We start from the raw sequence: 21,657 nt of genomic DNA on the forward strand, positions 1-21,657 counted from the left end.
TTAGTTTAGCTGTATGAAATTCCTTTGTGCAGACTCGCTCATTATTAATATTACAACAGTGATTTAATTACACATTACCTGTCAGCACACCGATGATAAGTCAGTTATTTTATAACACACCAACAAGCTTGCCCCTTGCACCCCCCCCCCTCTTTTTTTTTATTTGGGCACCTGTGGACATGAATCTGCAAGGCTCAAATTGTCATTTTTAATATAAGATCTCAACATTTTTAAGGCCTTAATTTTAAAGACATCCTTAAAACCCCCAAAAGGTTATCAACTGGATCACCAGCCTTCGTTTAGAGTAACAGCAAGTATATATATATATTTAGGTCTAAGGAAACACAATAAAAATGTTTGATTTAACAATGACATATTTGCCTCAGGTCTGTGATCCTGAAGTGAATATTAACTGTCCATTTATTTTCTTGGCTTTTCTTTACTAGGAAATTGATTATAGAGATTTCTGCGATGGTGAAGGCAATGTAAAAATTGGTTACTATAACATACTTTTTACGCCATGTTTGAAAAAATAAATCCAATGGAAAGGTTATAGTCTGAACATCTTCATTAAATTAAGTTAATATAGGGGAAAAAACTTTAAGAGTTCATAAATATTTTTCAGTGCTGAATAAAGATATAACACTTTCTGCTGTGATTTTAATAGTTTCTGAGAGCATGAAAAATTTCTAGAACTATAATGTATAAATGTTTTCAAAAGATTATATTAATATGAGGGAAAAATCTGTTATGAAATAAACCAACAAGATCTTGTATGAATTCATGTTATCTTTAAATATGATATTTGTGTGAAAATATCTGGAAGAAAAAACAAGATGGTGCCACTCACACATACAATGTGGTTGCCACAGTAGCCATATTAAGAAACTTTTTATCGCTACTTCTGAATGGATAATTGTGTCAGCGTGTCAACATGTGTACAAAATACTTATGTTGATGTCTAGCAGGTCCTGAATGAGAATTATGGTGCTGTACAGACATCCTATAAGGCCACCAATGTGGCCATCCTGAAAATCCTGTTATAACTACTTCTCCTGAATGAATCGTCATATCAGTGAAAGACTTCTTATGTCTAGTTGGACGTACATGAAAATAGTGCCAATCTAACCTCCAATATGGCTGTTTTAATGGGCATCTGGAAAACCCCTTCCTTGCTACTTCTCCTAGATGGCTGGTCATTTTGACATTGTGCTTTCACTAGATGACCTATTTGATGTCTGGTTGGCCGTAAATGGAACTATGCATATGGTTTTGATGTCTAGTTGGTCCTAAATGTGGTTTTTGCTGCTCATAAACTTCTAATGGTATTATAGTTGGTTCCTTAATGAAACTGCTGTACAAAATTAAAAGGCCTTCTGACTTTCTATCAAGTTGGATACAATTATCTTTACTAGCTAGGATTTCTTGATCCTCTTTTTTATACATCAACCCTTCGCATATGTAGTTAGCTAAAACAGTATTTTGAACAATTAATTGCTCTCTTGCAAATAAAATCCCAACTACATGCTTTTACCAGTGTGAGAGCTCCTTATATAAGTAGCTAAGTATTCAGTAACTGAATTTCCACATCCACATGCATCAACTCAGAATTAAAAGTTGCAAAACATATACAAATTTGAAAATCTTGAGACGTGTCACTTTGCATGGTGGGTGTTATGATTTAAATGCAACAAGGAAATTGAATTAGGGTTAATTTCTTTAAGCTGTATTCAATCATGGGGCCCTGGATTATAGAATGGTCTAGGCATACACATCACTAATCAACTCTCTCTAGTCCAACCAATGTGTGTATATGGGAAAGTTTGCCAGTAGCGTTATGTGTGTTGATTTCTTCCAATAAATATGTTGGCTGCCATGTAAAGTCTATGATGTCCTGAAAAATGGTGTTAAGCTCCATACAAGCAAGCTAAACAATCAATGATATAATGGAACAGTAGACACCATTTTAGCTAAATATGCCAAGAATTGATTTAGAGACTTGGTTAGTGATGATGACTTAAAATTGGCAAGGGATTAAAAAGATAAAAGAAATGACCTTTCATGGCACTGTAATATAACAAATGAGGAAAAACAAAAGTTTATTGCATTTGAACCTTTTGTTTTTTCACAGTTTCAATTTAAGTCATAAGGCCCCTTATTTTGCCTTACCAAACATATAGCAAGTTATTACCTCAAACCCTAGCACTAATAATGCCTCACAAGTAAGCAGTCTTTTATGAAGTCTCAGGTCTGAGTATATGTCTAGCAATACTTATGTCCAGTTTCTTTATAAAATTCTTTCTCACATGGTACAGTTTTCAGAGAGACACGATAAATTCAGCAAGTGTGGTAATGAAGGGACAGGCATTCTTTATTTATGCACACATCCCAAAGGGACATTGCTATGTTTGAATCAACACTGAACTGAAGAATGGAGCATCAGTTGCATCAATTAAAATATTGTGGCCCACACAAAATACTGCAAGGACTATAATCAATTTATGAGTGCAATGGGCATGAATTACTGTAGCAGACTGGAGGAAGTAATCCGAATTTATTAATATCTTGAAGCTAAATATAGTAAAGTTTTCATCTATAATCTGTGGAATCGTTTTTGCACACAGTTTGCAGGATTTGTCTTTGGGTCATCGTTTTTCTTTTTCTTCATCTTTCTAGCTTATGGTATCTTGATAAGTCTTATGGTGCCGTGCAACTGCACTTGATGATTACCACAACCAGTGACATTGTATCAAATCTTCTGGGATCAGATGATTCAATGCAAATTCCACATAACCTATCACCATCCTCATGTTTGCCATCTGACTTACTAAGTTATTTTGCCTAAATAATAATAAAAACAATCTGGTCTGATGTATTGATAGCGTTCTGAATGACCATAATATATTCTCTGTATCTACCCTAGAAAATCCTGAGTGGATCGCTGTTTGGTTTTAATAAACCAAAGTAATCCAATGAAAGGCATTTTACAGACACAAGTGTCTGTTTCCTGTATGCAGTGATTAAATGATAGTATTATGTCTTTATTTTTTTAAAACTGATGATACATATGATCACCTTCAATGTGCAATATTAGTTATGTTAATTAACGAGTGGGCAATATTTGAATTTCAAAGACAAAAGTGTATGCCATGATCACTTTAGTAGGATGATTTGTCAAGTGAGGTTATCTTTTCTGTTTGAATAAATATTGTTAACTAAACTATTTTCGCAAGTTATGACATAAGAATGATTCAAAGAAAGAAAATTCATTAAATTGAACATATAAAATGTAATACTGCAACAGAGTCTAGATGAACTATTTCTTCAGAGACACAATCCAGACTCTGTGGCAGCAAAATTATCAAATAGGACACAACTAAGAGACAATCACATTTTCAGTCACAATGGTTTGACAATTATCAATGGCTTGAATTCATTGACTGTGAAGGCAAAGTGATTTGCAGTTACTGCAAAAAAAGTTCCCAAACTGTCACAGATTTTAAATTCTACCAGTGGACTTGTAAGTGTAACTGACAAATTCAGGATTTAATCAAGCAAGTCTCATGATAGTATTATACCTAATAAAGCAAAATGTAGCACAGTATATTCATGACACTTAGGCCAGCATGTACAAAATATTCCTCAAGTTACAGTTGCTAGCACTCCACTAAGAAATGTCATTTTATAATAAATAAAAATGTAATGGAAAAAAAAATCGATAAAGTGATTGCACTCTTTAACATAGCCTACTACCTAACTCAATAATGAAAATGATTTGGTTCATTATATCTTTGTGTTTTATGGAATAAATGCATACATCTGATTGAATTTTAGGCAAGAGACTGAACTTTTGGGTTAAGTTAAAATGTATGTGGAACAAATGCATTTTCTAAAACTACTTGTATCAGTGTGCATTGTGACTTTTCTTTAAGATAACTCTAAATGGTACTGGGTATATATCATTTTCTTCAACTGCACACTGTTGTCTTCCATTTGATTTGATGACTTACAGCTATACTGTCTACACAGTAGGCCTCAGTATCAGGAAAAATTCTGTATACTTCAGTTACAGCTGAAATAAGTTTTGCATTAGTACCTGAATCAGACAAAAAAGGTTGTGTTCTGGTGTGTGAATAGAAATGGCTAAAAGTAATATAGACAAAAGCCATAAGAGTACACAAGTTACATATGAAAACCACCAATTCACTTGCATGTGTGGCATACAAGTTCAAAGATTTGCTTTATGTTTATTTGTGTACACACATTGTTCAACTCCTAAGATATTTTAAGAGCTATTTCTCTATTGTATGCATAATTCATTTACAAATGTGATTAGTGGGCCACACCGAAGGCCATACTATTAGTTCACTTGGCAATATGGTAACGTCAGCTGAAAAGCATAATCATCCATTAAAAGAGCATTATGATATGAACATTAGGTATTTAGAACATATAGATTTTTCTTTTCCAAATGGAGTCCAAGTAATTATTGCCCAATCCAGGTATAATTTTGTACACAAGTAAAGAACAAAATAAGATAAATCTTCATTTATTTGCAATTGACAATACACTTCTTAATGAATATACACTTTTACATTTATTTTGTATCACTTGAATAAACAGTATTTCTTTCAGTTCATTTTAAACTTTTATTTTATATCACTTGAGTAAACAATATCTCTTTCATTTCATTTAACACTTAGAAACAGGTTCTTCAAGTTACAATAATCAACTCTGGAAACAATAAACAAACTGGAACTTTTGACCTAATTATATTACATTTACTAGGGTTAAAACAATAAATTCCTTAACATAATAAATTAACAGTTCCAGTTAATCAAACACAAAATCATCTTTTATACAGGGTGTGAACTGTTAATATTTACAGGGTAAAGCTTATAGTTTCCAAATTGATTGAAGCTTACATGTTTCAGTTGCTGGCACATATCTATTTCCAGCATGGTTTGCATACATTCCACCTTTAATAATTTTGTTACTTCCCTACCCCACCCCATTCAGTAACAAGTATCAAAAATCAGGCTCATTCTAAGGCAAAGTCTGTAACTTGTGTACCACAGTCATCAGAGTGACAAAGATGCAAAACTTTATGATGCCTGTCAAAGGAAGAAAACAGTTTGTTGTTTACCCAAGTTTTGAACCAGTTAACTTGAATTCTCAGACCATCAATTGCTACAGCCCCACTAATTACAATTGTTAGGGAATAATGAGAACTCACCTTCAGTTATCTGTGTATATATATAATTTTAATAACCAAGAATACCGGATGTCTGGGAACATTATAGCATTCAATGGTAACGTCAGAACTGAGATGAGAGAATTAAACAAGCATAGTACATGACATAATATATCCATAAACTATTAACTGGGAAAAATACTACAGAACACCATTTCTGCTGGCAGTAAGATGTTGAACCTATATGTCATAAATATCAGGTTGGACATCTAAGACCAGTAATATTCATAATGGGCAGTACCCACCCCCCACCCCCCAAGTGAGAAGGGCCTGATTTGTAATCTAAGCCACCCAACCTATCACAGCCTTTATAGTACTTGAAACAAATATTGAGTAATAGTAAAACAAACTCTGAAAGTTATTAAAACCAATTTGTTATATTTCCATAACTCTGCATAGTTAACTGTGCAAGCAGACTTAAACATATCAGTGTATGACAGTTAAATTGAGCTATAACATTGATTAACAGAAGCTACGAATTCATCAACAAGCAGTGAACAATCATCTTCACAATAAATGTCAAACATTAGCATCCATAAGCTGTCAAGACAAGTTGTTACACTGGATATATAATCATCCATTTATTTCAAACAAGCTGTGAAAAACGAACCTCACGTCCGCTATATGTACGCTGGCCATTGCAAAGGATGCTTTAATAGATTAATGTTTATCGTCGTGTCTTGACAACCATTTTGCGCGCGCACACCGGAAAGTCATGCTATATATTTGTTACTTGTGAACGTATTCGTGGGCAGTACGCTATATATTGTTCCCGGGGCCGTGTTCGCGGGCAGAATGCTATATGTTTGTTCTTCGTGAACGTATTTTTGGGCAGTTACTTTGTCATCTTCAACCTAAAGGTCAAAACTGCCCATGAAATTTATATATCTGCCCACGAACCGAAAACATGAATAGGACTATAACATAAGTGTATATACTTATTTTCAACATATACATAATTACTATGTAAGAAATACAACCTATGTATATGTATTTTGATTTGAAATGTAAACTATATCATGTCCTTCCCGTAAACCCACTTTCGGGATGACTGCCCACAACGCACCTAAAACGTGTATATATATATATATATATATATATATATATATATATATATATATATATATATATATATATATATATATATATATTAGTCTTGAAAGGGAAACATCTTTAGATTTAGAAAATGCATGTTTATAATATAAAATGTTCTTTAATTCCATTCAGTAATGGTCATATGTGAACCTTGAAAATATTTCATCCTGCAAATGACCTGGAAATTAATCTTTAGAAAAGAGTGGGAGTCATGGTTATGGTAACTATTTCTATTTTAAATGTCTTCAAGGAAGTTAACGTTTATTCTAAAATATAGCTCGTGTGCAACCTATTTCTTATGAGTATTTTCAACCAACACATTTTTATGTATATTTGATTTAATTAATATTTGATTTCATTTAGTTGTTTGTCTGTTAGTTTAAATTTTTCTTATTCCATTACATGTTATAGTAATGTAATTTTGTTACTGGAATTTTACATTTTCCAGGAAGTAGTTTGACCTGTTTTTTCATAAACACCTAAAAATAGAACTTTGTATCTTTATGCTGACCTAGTTCCTGACCTTGATTCAAAATTAGTAACAGTTGGAGTAAACAGCTTTGTTTTTTTAATTCATTCTTAATGTGTGATTTAAAGAGGGAAATCGATGCTGTATGGGAGTATGTGATGTAAAGCTTCTACCTTGTTCTGGAAAGTGATCACATGACCCTCATACAGGCATCTGTTTTGTGCAGTAGCTAGGTTTAATGTCAATGTTTTTAGAAATCATCTCAGTTGGGCTTTTAAACACTTAGATATCAAGGTGGATTTTTTCTGTTGTGACCAGTTGGAATTTTATTTTAATTTTTCTTCGAATTATTTGGATTCTAAGAGATTAATTCTTTTCCCAGGAGAATATTTGAGTGCTCATACAGAATTCTTGGACAAAGACATTTATTGAAATTTGATTCTGAATTCAAACACTGGAATATTATTGTTTGTGGATCAACAAAGAACTGTTGACACATCAGTGCTATACTGGCTACAGTATACGTCATCACATTCCATTTTGGATTTTCATTGGGACTTGAACTCAAATTCATTAGAACACTTTATTACTAGGACTTCTAATTCTTAATTCTTGGATTATTTTTGAATTTGATTCATAAAACTGTAAGTTCTTTTTTTTCTATTTTTACCTTGTTTTTCTAGGGAAATAAATTATTTGTTACTGTTTTTAAGAGCCTAAACACATAATAACATGTACTGTCAATAACCCTAAACTATATTTTACTGTTTCATTATCCTTTATGCATACCATTTTACATCCCCCATTGATCAGGAATCTTCATGTATTATACTCATCATCTCATCTTTTGGTTTTGTACTTTGATCACTCAATAATAGACCTTGTCATACGTAAAACATTTATCACATAACTTTTTGTTGTGCTTTATAGCCTTACAGTGCTGGCATGCCATAAAACCACAAAAAATTAATAAATCCATGATCTTGAATCTTGTACTATGAACTTGTTTCTTTAGTTTCTTTGTAAACACTGAGCATCTCGTGTGATAACTACAAATTGCCCATGAATAAATAAATTGTTGCAGAAGTGCGAAACATACCAAACATTCTTAGAATGGAAAGTGAAAGCAATTTGACTAAACAAAAAATAGAGTGGTCCCGGATGGCCAAGTGGTCTAAAGCACTCATCTTTACTGATCACTGCCAGTTCAAGTCTGTTCACATGGATTTGAGTCTCAGCCTCAGCCAATTTGGTTATGAGAAAGTTTGCCAGTAGTTGTCCATGGGTCGGTGGTTATAACCGTGGTTTTCTTTCACTAATTATACTGGCTGCCATGTATAGCTAGCTGATCATGTGCTGTAAAATGGTCTTAAACCCACAACAACAGCAACAAAAATAAAGTCCTTTGATCATTACTATGTACAAAGTTTCCATTATATCTTGGTGAACTATTACATATTAAAACCAAGACAACACTTGCAATTTACGATCAGTTTCAGCTAACCATCTTTCTATTCCACAACCGAATGAATTAAGAAAGGTTTCTATGTTCGGGGTCACTGATTTGGAACAGAATCCCAAAGCAAACTAGAGAAAGTACAAATATCAATGAATTTGCTTATAATCAAATTCATTGGAGGAGTGGAGCATGTTTGATTTAACAATTACATTACTACTTAAAGCATAAATTCTCAAACCTTCCACTTTATATCTTAAATTTATTCTACTGTATATACAGAATGGACCTACTATGTTCTTACAAAAGTTTTTGTTAATTATGTCCATATATATACAAGTACTTGAAGCATGTTCTTACAAAAGTTTTTGTTAATTATGTCCATATATATACATGTACTTGAAGCATGTTAGTAGTGAAGTGGGGCACCCTACGGACAATGGGAATTAGCATTACAGGGACCCCTGGGTCACTCTACGGACAATGGAAATTTAACATGGCGAAAAATCGTGGGTCAATCTACGGACAAGGGGAATTTAACATGGGAATAAATCGTGGGTCACTCTACGGACAAGGGGAATTTAACATGGGAATAAATCGTGGGTCAATCTAGCGTCAAGGGAAATTGAATATAGGATTTTTTTTAAAAAATAAAAAAAATAAAAAAATTTTTTTAAAAAAGGGGTAGGCAATTCAAAGACTATCTCTTTTCGAGATATATGGGGGCCCTGAAAAGGGCCTTTGGGTTTTCTTCTTCTAATTTCTTCTTTTCCTCCACCAACTTCTTATTTTATCTCCAACACTCTTTCTCTTCTTTTTTTTCTCCTTCTCTTCTTTCTTCTCTTCCTCCTCCTCTTCTTTCTTCCTCTTCTCATTTTCCTCTTCTTTTTCAATTTTTTCGTTCCATGTTCTTATTCTTATCTTTTCCTCTTCATCCTCCTTCTCCTCCTTTATTTCTTTCAACAGATCACTGATGATTACCTTCATTTTTCGTAAATTGTTTATCTCCATCTTCACTCGATGGGGACTATATGAATAGTGATCCTCGTTTAGGTTAACCAACATTTGCTCTATCATTCCTAAATTGTCGAGGACGTTTTGCAATTTTTCCATTTTGTCCATTTGGTTAGAAGCCATCTTCTTTGTATTCTTTGCAGAATGGTTTGAACAACGAGCACTGTGGGTTCTTATACGAAAAGCGCGAACGTGAAGGAAAACATCCCCCTAAAACATAAAATGGATCTTACCTAGATGATGACCCAACATCGCGCGTACGTGAAGGAAAACATCCCCCTACTTTCTCATTTCATATAATAAAACCCTAACTATACTCTTCACATACGCTAAGAAACCCATAATCTACTATTCACACTAACATACCTGAGCTCTTACAAACACAAACACACAAACACACAAACTCATACCCTCACACTATCTAAAATAAGAGTTAGTGTTTATATACACACTACTCTACCTACACACATTGGCAAATTAATAGTTATTTCTTTTCTAGAGTATTGGGTAGCCCTGAAAAGGGCTGTTTTTGTTTGGAACTTCATGGACACCTGGTTAATGGTGGCACCTTCCAGGCCTTGCGCCACATACACATCTTATCCCCCAGTTACTTTTTACCTTTTGGGGGCAGAGAGCAGAGGCAGGATATGTCGCGTCAGAATCCCAATTTTCGCTCTCTGGGATTTTGAAATTTCTTCTCTCCTTTTCCTCCTCCTCTTCTTTGTTTCTTCTTTCCTCTTTATATCTTCTTTCTTCTTCTTCTTTATATCTTCTCTCCTCCTCTTCTTTCTTTCTTCTTTCCTCCTCTCTTACCCTTCCCTCCTCTACAATGGCTTCCGCGGCCAGTTCATTTAATATGCGCCTGGCATATTCCAGATGCACATGAAGCTCCAACAGTTTCTCAAGTCTCGTGTTCATTCTTCTGGCTGTGTTGATCAATCAACAAGGGTAGCTGGACTGCCGAACGAGTTTCAATTTATACTGAAAGCGCGTACGTGAAGGAAAACATCCCCTAAAAAACATAAAATTCATCTTACCTAGATCATGACCAAAAAACATCAACAACGCGCGGACCTAAAAGAAACACTCGCTCACTTTTTTATGCTACCCATCACTTCAATAGACTATCCACATACGCAAAGCAATCCAATCTAACCCAAAATATACACCTCAAACAGCCCAAAAAACAAACATCATTTTAATCTACTATCCACACCAACCTACTTTATCACTTACAAACACAATCACACCAACACATACCCTCAAAATTTTTAAGAAAGAGTTAGTGTTTATTTTCACACTACTCTACCTACACAAATTGGCAAATTAATAGTTATTTCTTTTCTAGAGTATTGGGGTAGCCCTGAAAAGGGCTGTTTTTTTGTTGTTTTTTTTGCTATGGCATTCTTTTTTAGTTTCTAAGAATGCGATGTCCTCTGAGGATAGACTTTCTGGCGATAGGTCTGCTTCTTCGGAAAGAGAAGAAGAATTCTTTGGTGTCGATACGACAATCGACAAAGCCTCTGTCAGCTTCAGGTTGTTGCTGCTGCTGTTGTTGTTGCTGCTGTTGTTGCTGTCTCTGAAGTCTGTACTTCTCTGTCCATTCTTCTTTTTCCTTGTTCATTTCTTCTCTGAAGAGCTCTTCTATCAGGTCTTCAGTGATTTTTAACATTCTCACATTCTCTATTTCTTCTGGCTTCGGTATCAGACTGTGTCTGACCCTATGCAAATTCACGTAGGCTTCGTTGAGCTTAGCTAGTTTGGAGCACATCTTCTTAGGAGGATGAGTCGACAATGGATGGCTAGACTGGGAACAACCCCGGTTATTATAGTGAAAGCGCGGACGTGAAGGAAAACATCCCCCCACACGGTTTTCGAGCCGCAACGTTCATGAGAGGGATAGTAAGAAATGAAAGAGCATCAATCCAATATTCTTATAGCTAAACAAACCACAAAGGCATTTTTTTTCAAAACACAACATTTTTATTCAAAAATCACTTAACACTAAACAACAACAACTCTAACATTTTTTAACATTAATCCAACACTATAACATCTAACAATTTTTTTCAAATCACAAACATTTTTTTCTTCAAATACGATCTACTTTAAACAAGGCTGACAACGTTGTGAATGAAACTGTGATTTCCACTGTTGGAAATCATTAGGCCATTGATGGACACTACGTTTCCTAGCTTGAGACAAAAGATAAGCATAATGGTCACAAAACCATCGATCTACTTTCACATCGTTTCTAGCAGAAGAACGAGGATCAAAATGAGTCACTAAATGTTCTAAGGAATAGCCCAGGCTGCGATGATGCAGAAAATACACACAGTACTGTCCACACACCAAGGAATCTGTGCCTTGTAATTTCACGTTATTGAATCGGGTGGTTTGAGCATTTCTTCTCATAAAGTCGATGATATCGTCTTCCAAAGGGGGCAATCCGTACGAATCGAAATATTCCACACATCCTTCTTGAGGAAAGTAGACGGCTACCCAGTGGGTTCCTGGGAGATGACTTTCGTCCGTGTTGATCACGTAAGCTTGATGGTCTTTAGGTTTGCGATGAGGGAGTTCATCTTTAGCACAGACGACAGGATTCCAAGAAGCCGTATACGAACTATGGTTCAAAAGGTAATAAAGTTCCCAGGTATCCATTGATTTGTGTTTTTTTCTTCTTCACAGGTAATAATAAGTCGTCAATTCGATCCTGACTTTTTGCTTGAAAATGTCTGACGAATAAACGGTTATTCGTTCTGTTTCCTCACTCTGATTCAGGAGAGCTTCGATACGATGGATCTCTTGAGTGGTTAATGGTGGACAAGAATGTTCACGCAAGTCTTTATACCACTGGTGCAACACGTCTTTGTTTGAGATGAGACTCCAAGCTTCGTCCAGATACTCGTCCAATTTTTCTTCTTGACTCAACATCAGGCATTTATCGTGTTGAATTTGACTGGGATGATCGTTTTGACATCCATAGCAATTTTTCTTGATCAATTCTGTTATTTTGTCGACCAAGTGTTTGGCAAAACAGGAGACTAAATGGGCTTCTTGTTCTGGCCATCTCGACTTCATCATGATATCTTCTTCTCCTTCCACGGTCTCCTTACATTCCATCTCCAAAGTTTCTTCACTAGGTAAAGAGGGACAACAGTCTTCCATGGCTTTCTAGTAATCTAGGATGACTTCTCTCAAACTGTTGATTTCTATGGTATTATCGAATTCTGCGTACAGGATGACGTTCACCGTTACATCAGGGTCTCGGTTTGCAAACTGAATTTCCACACGAATCTGGCCTGATTTTATAGGGTGGAAATGTCCCTCGTCGCTGCCTTGGTCTGGAGTGAAATCGAAAGCCCACAAAGCATAGCCTCCTACATAATCCTCGTACGTAATACCGTGACTGGTGTTGGTTCCTAACTGACCGGTGGCTTCGTACAGGGACAAGTACGATCTCAAGTAATTCTTCTTCTCAAAGTCAGGCTCAAAGGGTCGGGTACACAAGGTCTTGCCATCGCGACTGACTTCGATCTTGGACACGCCAAAGTGTTGAAAGTAGAAAGGATTTTTAGCCAAAGCTCCGTTGAAGGCTTCATTTTCGACGATACCAACGATCAAACGCTTGGGTAGCTGTCCTTGGAACAGATGATCTTCGATCATGGATCGTTGTCCCTTGGGAATGGTGAAGGTTTTCACTTCCACGCGTCGTATGGGATACTTGGCTGTCGTTCTGCTCAACGTTTGACTGATGTCGTTACCCACTTTAGGTAACACTTCCACACGACGTACGTAGAGCCTGGCTTCCTCGATGACAGTTTTGCAAACAGTATTACCTATCAAATGGAAAGCGGCACTGCTCCGATTCAGTCTCAGGCGGACATTGACCCCGTTTAGTAAATATTTCTCTTGCAACCACATGTCCAGATGTAAACGATCCATCAGTTCTAAACTCTGTCCATCTTTGATTCTCTTTCTTCGTTCTATAAATCCGTCATTGTTTTCTTTCTTTTCATCAGTTTCTAAATTTTCAAACTTTTCAGCTTCGTCAGCTTCCCATACCACACAGGCATTGAGATGAGTGTTCTTGGCGTCTATTCCGTACGTCAAGAGATTTTCCAGGTACGCTCGATAAGGGTAAGTATCCATGCTGCTGCTGACCAGTTTGTTGTTCAAGTACAAGTCCACTCCGCTAAACAAGGAATGCATGAAATTGTTGACGGGAGCTATTACCTCATCGCCATCTAGGGTCGAATTGTCCTCATCGACAAGTTTGACTTTCAAGTACAAGTAACTGCTATTCAGATCGATGTAATCTTCGGGCTGTCCTTTGATTTCAAACTCGATGGGAGCTGAGGCTGTCAATGAGGAGACGGGGTGAAATTCCACCCATTGGGATTCTTGCATGGTCATCATGGTGGGGGGCATGGCAAACAGATCCAGTTCCGTCTTGGAACAGGCGCAAGATTCTCGGTGCATCATTTTTTGTCTCTTTTCTCAATAATCGAAAACGTCTAAGTCTCGTACGGTTCTTCTTTTCTTGGCCTTTCTCGCTTGAAGTCTGGTGAAGGGGTGTTTTCTTCTTCGTCTCTTTCTGCCTTGTCCTTGCTGAATGCTTGACTCGGTATCGTGCAGGGCATTTATAGGTGTGTCTCGTCGGCCCAAAATGTCTTTACCCGTTTGCAGCAAGACATTTTTGCCTGCCCTCATGAAGGCTTCTTTAGGGTTTTGTTTGTCGATGATGACATTTTGGAGAAATTCTTTGCCTTGCGTCAGTGCCGCATCTTTCAAGGCGTGCAATCCGCGTGTCACCATCGGTTTCAACACCGGGGCCACCGAACGAAAGGCCGATTTTAACATGTCTCCTAAACCGTGTCCTCGCTGTCGAGCCACCCCTCGGTACACTGGATACATGACTTACTTACGAATCGTGAGAGAACCGTTTTCGAAAATGGAGTTTCACCGTGACTTTTCCTTTGGTGAATGGAATATTTTGTCCCAAATCTCCTTTTATAGTAATGTTGACCGTGTCCAAATACGACTTGCTGACCGGCAAATAGTGAGGATGGACAAATTCGCGGTGGACGTGGTAAGTGTTTCCACCTTCCTCGTCAGCGTTTGCGGCAGAATCCACTTTGAAAGGAATGACACGCAGTAACGGTACGGAGGTGTGTCCCACCACGTTGTATTCCACCACATCGGAGTACACGAACATCAAATTCAGTCCTTAGTTCAGTTCTACCGGGGTACGAAAATACTTGGCAAAAGTATCGTTGTCAGAAATGACTAGTAATTCGCCTTTTTGTTGTTCTACTTTCTTCTTCATCTCCATGTCCCCGCCCAACATGTCAAACAATTCAGGACAAAATAAGAAAGACATGATTTTGGGCCCCTCAGGAAATTTTATCAGGAAGCGACGAGCTGTTTTGTGGTACTCCAGGGTGACACTTTTTTTGACACTTTCCAAAGCTTTCAGAAACACACCATTAAACCTGGTGGCTATGGTGCTGACCAAATGTTGACCACTAAAATAATAGCCTGGGGGAATGAACAAGTGATAGGTGGTCCACTTTGGATTTTGTGTGTTACGGGTTTTCTTGTCATATTTGCCATGGGTATCCAAGTACTGTTGCATTTGTTCGTCATGAACTTCCACATCAAATTTATTTTGATTGGGAAGGACATTGAGGACTTGGGTCGGGTGAATCATTTCTACTAAAGCCACTTCCCAATGGGCTTCGTGATCTAAGGGGATGGCTTGAGGTAATTTGGCCGTGTAACAGCACAACGTGTTGTTGGGAAACACCTCCATGGAACTGTCACTGGGTAAGGTTAAGTAAAATTGGTTTTGGTGACTCATAATTCCAGAGTTCTGTGGCTGTCCGAGGGAATATTAGTGGATGTCAGAGGTGTGTCTCCGCCCAAAATGGGGTTCTGATTGTGGTTGGAGTGGTGACTGGCACTGGCACTGGACACAACGTTCCCGTTCGAGGAGAATTTCAGGGAGGGATTGGGAAGTAGGTAACCGATGCAACTGCTCAATAAAATGGTCCACAATTGTTTGTCTCCTTGTTGCAAACTCAAATTGGCGATGGCTGCCCCGATGACACAATACACCACGAAGATTTGGCAGAAAAAGACGATTTGCGTTTTAGGCACACGTTCTCCACACCACACCCACAAGGGTTGTTTTTGTAAATCTTGCACAGAAGAACTAGGGGAAGAAGGACTGGTCGACGTAGCTGCGTCTGCTGCTGTGTGAAAGGGCATGATGGTCACTTCTTCTTTTTATAGTCGATGACTTGCGAAGCGTCGATCCAAGAATCGAAACTGGGTGGATATCCTTTCCAACGTACTTTGACTTCTTTGACACGTCGTTTGCCCACTTTACGGGTTCTGCGTTCCAGAATGCTTTCGATGTCGTACACGTCGTCTTCTTTTTTGGTGACACGTTGTAACTCGGGCAAATAAAACGTTCCTTTGAGTACTTCTCCGTTCATGTCTTCCAATTTATAGACGGCAGGATGACGGCCATGCACTCGTCCAGTGACGCGAAACAATTCGGTCGTCCAGTTAGGTAAGTAACCTTTGTCGAAAGTGCGTTTGGTTTTGCCAATGCGCACCCAATCTCCTACGGTCAACTCTCCACTTTTCTTGGGGACAGCCCTCGTCGGGGACGTACCAAACAGGCGCTCAAACACCAGCACTTCGTTCTCGGGAGTCACGTCTTGCGGGGCACGTCCGATGCTTCGATGGTAAGATTGGTTGTACGCTTGCACCAGGTGAGGTAAGATGTCGATGTACTTCAGAGTGTGGTGATGCGTAAAATATTTCCACATGCGTTCTTTCAAAGTGCGTTGAAAACGTTCCACGATGCTGGCTTTGGTTTCGGGATTCTCGGTGGTAAAAAAATGAATGTCACGTTTCTTTAATTCTTTTTGGAAAGCCTGGTTCAGAAATTCGGTGCCTTTGTCCGTTTGCCATCGAAGAGGGTGACGGCCGCTTTGTTTCAACACCCGTTGCAGGGCTCGCACTAACTCGCTGCTGGATTTGGAAGTCAAGGGCACGACCCAGGCAAATTTGGAAAAGACGTCGATGACACAAAACAAATATTTGTAGCCACGATTGTAGCTGGCTAAATGAGAGACATCGGCTAAATCGGCTTGCCATTGATGATCGATGCCTTCCACTCGGGTGCGACTTCTGGCAAACTTGCGTCGAATGGGTTTGTGTAAAGTGTAGGTAGCTTGTTCTTGTAACCATCGTTGCACTTGAGGTAAACGGAGACTTTTCAGTCGAGTTTTGGCAGCACGATACAATTTTTGAACTCCTGCGTAACCTGCAGGATGGGAGGGATCGTAGTAAATGCTGGCTAAGACTTTTTCCATTTTTTATTTTGTGTTGGTGTGTTAATAAGGCACCCACTCTTGGAAGAGGCTACTCTTTTTCTCTGGGGGTATTTTCTTGGATTGCAAGGCTTTGCGTGTGCGACCGGCAATAGGTGTCGAAGAGGAGGAGGATGTCTGAGCGGGGGATATAGGTTCTTGTTTCACTTCTGTCTTCACTTCTGTCTTCACTTTCTTTTTCTCTTGTGAGGAAGAAGGGGTGGCCATCATCTTTTTAATCCATCCAATTCTGGAGGTAGGTGGTGTTGTTAACTTGCGTACTTTTTCTGGTGGAGTTTGAAACCCTTCTTCTTCTTCTTCTTTTCCTTTTTCTGTCTTGGTCACGGGTACTGGTGGTACTGGTACTGGTACTGGTACTGGTGATGGTGCTGGACTTTTCATCAAGGTCTTAAAATCTTTCAGAGTGGGTAAAGCTGTTTCGTCTAAAGCTTTCTGGTGAAAGAGTTGCAGTCGTTGCAAGAGTTGACCATACTTTTGCGATTTTTCTGTTTCGGACAAATCTTGGCGATCCATCAAGGATTGCAATTCGTGTTGTAACTGGGACATCTCGCTCAAATTGGGATTGGGAGGTAAATGCGGGGTGCGTTGTTCTTGCCACCGATGGTATTCCATCCATCGTTTGTAAGGCACTAAAGCTAGTTTTCGTCCTTCCATGGGGTTGTCAGGGGTGAATTCTGAGATCTTGGGACTTCCGATGGCCTTTTTATCTTGCTCCCATCAGTCCTCCCAACATGGTTCCCAAGACTCCTTTCAGTATGGGGCCTAACAAGAGAGGTAAAATACCTCCACGTTGCACTAACATCTTCTTTTTTTGACGAATGGGAATTTTCTTTCGAACCATTTGGCGAAGAACGTGACGATGTTTGCTCAAGCATTGTTTCCGGTGTTTGGACAAAGGGATCGTGCCTTTCAAGACGTTCAAACAACATTCGCACACGGTATCGATGACCTCTTTGGAGGCCGTTTGAATGAGTTTTTTTCGTAGGGGTGGAGAAGCTTTGGACAGGACAGATAACAGGTCCCCATGTTTGGCTAAACGTGGTGGCAGTCCTTTCCTTTTCTTTCCTTGGGGTTTTCTGGAGGGTGACATCTTTGAGTCTTTAGGAGCACCTAAAAAACACTGATACCCTACTCGGTCACAGGCCTTTTTTATACTGGAACGCGTCGCCACTGATTGTCTTTACGTTTTATCAGTTTGAGGACAGGCATGACACGTCGTGCAGGGGTACGTAACGGACTAAATCGAGCCAGTTCTTGCTTGGACAAATCCAGTAAACTTTGTAACATGCCCGATCTTTCTTGAACTTTGATTTTGGGAGAAGGTACTTTGTGAGCAGCAGCCACTGCCACTAAATTGGAAGGTCCTGCCACTGGGGAAGTTCTTTTGGGGGTCATCAACGGAGAAGTTCTTGGTGTGATCAACGTCTCCAAGTACTCTTCAGTTCCTGGTGACATCAACGGAGAAGTGGACAAACGTGAGGCTACCGGAGACGTTGTGGCAGGTCGTGGCTTGCGAGTGTAAGGTTGCGTCCTGGCCGAAGTGCCTCTCTTGCGACTAGTTTTCTTCTGTGGACTTTTCTTTTTTTGAGGACTTTTTCTCTGTTTCTTTTTCTTGGGGCTTCTTTTCTTTTTCCGGGGTGATGGTGGTGGTGTCTGCTAAGAGGAGGGTCCTGCCACTGGAGAAGTTCTTCTTGGGGACTTGGTCTTTTTCTTTTTCTTCTTGGGGCTTCGTTGGACTTTTGTCTTAGGGATAACTTTGGGGGCATTAGGATCCCATCTTAAGAGTGAGCGAATGATGACCCCTCCTAGAGTACCGCTCCCTCCAGGTTTCAAAATGATTTGTTTTTTGGTTTGAGTGTCGATGCGGGGATCGGCCAGTTGGACCAAAGCGACTTTGTTTCGATCGAAAAAGCGTTGGGTTTGATGAGGAATCTGAATGATTCCTTGGAGTAATTGACGTGCCGTCACCGTGAACCATCGTAAGACTTCTTTGAGACTAGCTTCTAAGACACGAGCTCGTGTTTGTGGATCTTTTTCTCGACTGATGCCATACAAGGCACGAATCAATTTGACGGGAAGATGCGACTGAAGGGACGTCATGTTCACACTGTGTGAGACAGACGAAAAAGGGTCTGAGGTTTTTATAGATTTTTTTCATGGGAGGAGTGAAATGAAGTCGAGGACGGAGACGTGTACAGGACAGGCCCTCCGTCTTGGCACCAGTGGTGAAACAAGTGGGTACGAAATCGCAAATCCTCGGGGGTCGTAGGTTTCAAATCGACGAGTAAATAGGCGTGTGGCGTTTGAGTGGCATCGTCGTACGCCTGAGTCAGCCAAGGCGTTCCTAACTGTTTGGCTAAGACTTGCACTTGCGATTTATCTCGAGGGCTTTTAAACAAAACCACGTAATGCGCATTGAGACTGATGGTGCGATGGGCTTTACTTTGTTGAAACAAATTTTGGGTGATGTAAACGACACTGGCATTACGGTGATGCCCTTTGCGCGTAAACCACAATTTAATTTCTTCTTCGTCTTCTCCTAACATGTCGTCGAAAATGACCAAATGGGTTAGACGGGAGTCAGAGACGATGCCATCGTCTTCTTTAGGAATGCCTTCCACAAACACGATGTAATCGCCTTGACTTTCACGCAAGAGGCTGTACGCCGATTGCCACTCTTTGTAACACCACACGATCCGTTGAGGGGGCCGATCGATCAAATGATGTTTATGTTCGATCAAACGTTTGACGAATTCGGTTTTGCCTGAACCGCTAGGTCCAGCAATGAGCATGTTAAAGGGATGGCGAAGATACAAAGCCTCCCAACTGGCACGATCTAAGTGTTCGTCGATGACTTTGACAGTAGAGGAAGAGGGAGCAGAGACAGCAGAGGTAGCCATGGTGTGAGAAATGTCACTTGTGACACTAAAAACAAACAAGACAAGAGTTTATATACTTTTTCAGAACACGTTTATTGAATGTTTCAAATATGAACACGAAAGACAAAAATACATACAACCCAAATAGTGATGTACAGGAATATAAAACACAGCAAAGCGATCAAAGTGGAATATAAACAAGTGTCTGTACAACATGTTTTGGGTAACCAAGATGTCCTAGGGACAGTGTGTAATGTTCTTACAGTCTCTACATGAGGTATTGTCACACAAGTGTCCTCCCGGAATGACCTTTCAGGCATGTCCATGACAGTCCTGTCCTGAAGCGAGTGGTTGTTCTCGGTGACGGGTTCTTCTGGCACCGTCACTAACACGGGTTGAAAAGTAACTTTTTTCCTTGAACAACTCTTGTGCATACTGGGCCACTTCTTGGGTCCAAGCCTCAAAACCCCCCTTTTTCCAATCACGAACATCTGTCCAATGAGGGTGTAAGTCACAAGCTACACACACATCGTCATACACGTCTTGGGTTGCTAAAAGTTGACGAATCTTTTTTTCCTGTTGAGGTCGAGAAGTATCCAGATGAAAACGCAAGGCTTTGAACAAAAGGAGTTTTTCGTGACCATTTAAGGCCATGGAGGTGGTAAGTACTGATCGTAAAGAGTCCACAAAGAATCGGCTGGTAAACGAAATCCCAAAAAACAAGTCACTAAGACACACACCACTTGTCGTCCCAAATTGAATGGATACAGTTCTTGTAATAATTGATGGTAATGATCCACGGTTTGAATATGGTCATTGAGTTCCTTCCACGGAATCTGTTGGATGACATGTGACATAAACCGTGGCATGGCAGCCTGTTTTTATATTCTCTTTTTTTCGGATGCAATAGACGTACTTTCTAGCCAGAGATCTTCGTTCTCCAGTAGGGAATCTAAATCTTGCATACTGTAACCGAAACGTCAGAGTTCGTTTAGGTGTTTCCTCTTCCTCTAAGTAGATTCCACGTAAAATATGTTTGTAATCCTTTAACTTGTCTTCCTCAATGCGTTGCACTAGGTGAATCTCGAAGTAACCATAATTATGAACATGTCGATCATTAGCGACCTCAAAGTGTTGAACAATGTCTGACCATTGAAAGAATTTCTGACGAATCAGTTCTCTTATACCATTCAGGTACCAGTGGTTAAAGATCTGGTGACGTAACGGATGCAATTGTTCTTTACGTTTCACTTGTATTTTCACCAGCTCTCGGTAAATCCTTTCTCTCAACTCCTCAGGCAAAGCACGAATGTTCTCTAGCAAAGTATCCATGAATAGGTCATACTAAATCCTCTTTGGTCTGACACAAGAAATGTACTCTTTGCACAAACATGGTTTCACTTCAGTGTCAAATTTAAATCGTTGAGTCACTAATCTACACATGACAATTCGTTCAGAAGTTTCCTCTTTCACCAAGTTGACATTGTGTTCAAGATGTTGGTAATTCGTTAACTCTTCCTCTGGAATTCGATGCAATACGTTTACAATGTAGTAGATAGAATCGTCCATACCAAACCAATCCTTTTTATAACCAGGAGATCGTTGATCAATGTCTGTCCAATGGAACACTTTCAATTGAATCAGTCCTTGTATAGCCTGAAGGTACCAGTGGTTCAAACACCGGTGACGTATCGGATGCAATTGTTCTTTACGTTTCACTTGTATTTTGACCAGCTCTCGGTAAATGCGTTCTCTCAACTCCACAGGCAAAGCACAAATGTTCTCTTGTAAAGTATCCATGAACAGATGATTATGGTAAGAAGTTACTTCAATGTCTCGGTCCCACTAAAGGTAAGTAATGACAATTCGGTGACCATCGAGCATGTTCTACGTAGGCCGAATCTTGCGGTTCCCAGTGGTGAAGTGACACACCGCAACTGAAGCACTTGACTTTATCTCCTTCGCCCAAGTAGAAAAATCCGGCTCTGGCTAATTCTTCGGGGGTCGGTCCTCCCAGATACTTTGGCCATTTTCATTTGAACGATTGAAGACGATTTTCAAAGTCGCAGTATTCCGAC

Source organism: Sinohyriopsis cumingii, chromosome 8, assembly GCF_028554795.1.
Source record: "Sinohyriopsis cumingii isolate HCF-2022 chromosome 8, ASM2855479v2, whole genome shotgun sequence".
Classification (NCBI taxonomy): domain Eukaryota; kingdom Metazoa; phylum Mollusca; class Bivalvia; order Unionida; family Unionidae; genus Sinohyriopsis; species Sinohyriopsis cumingii.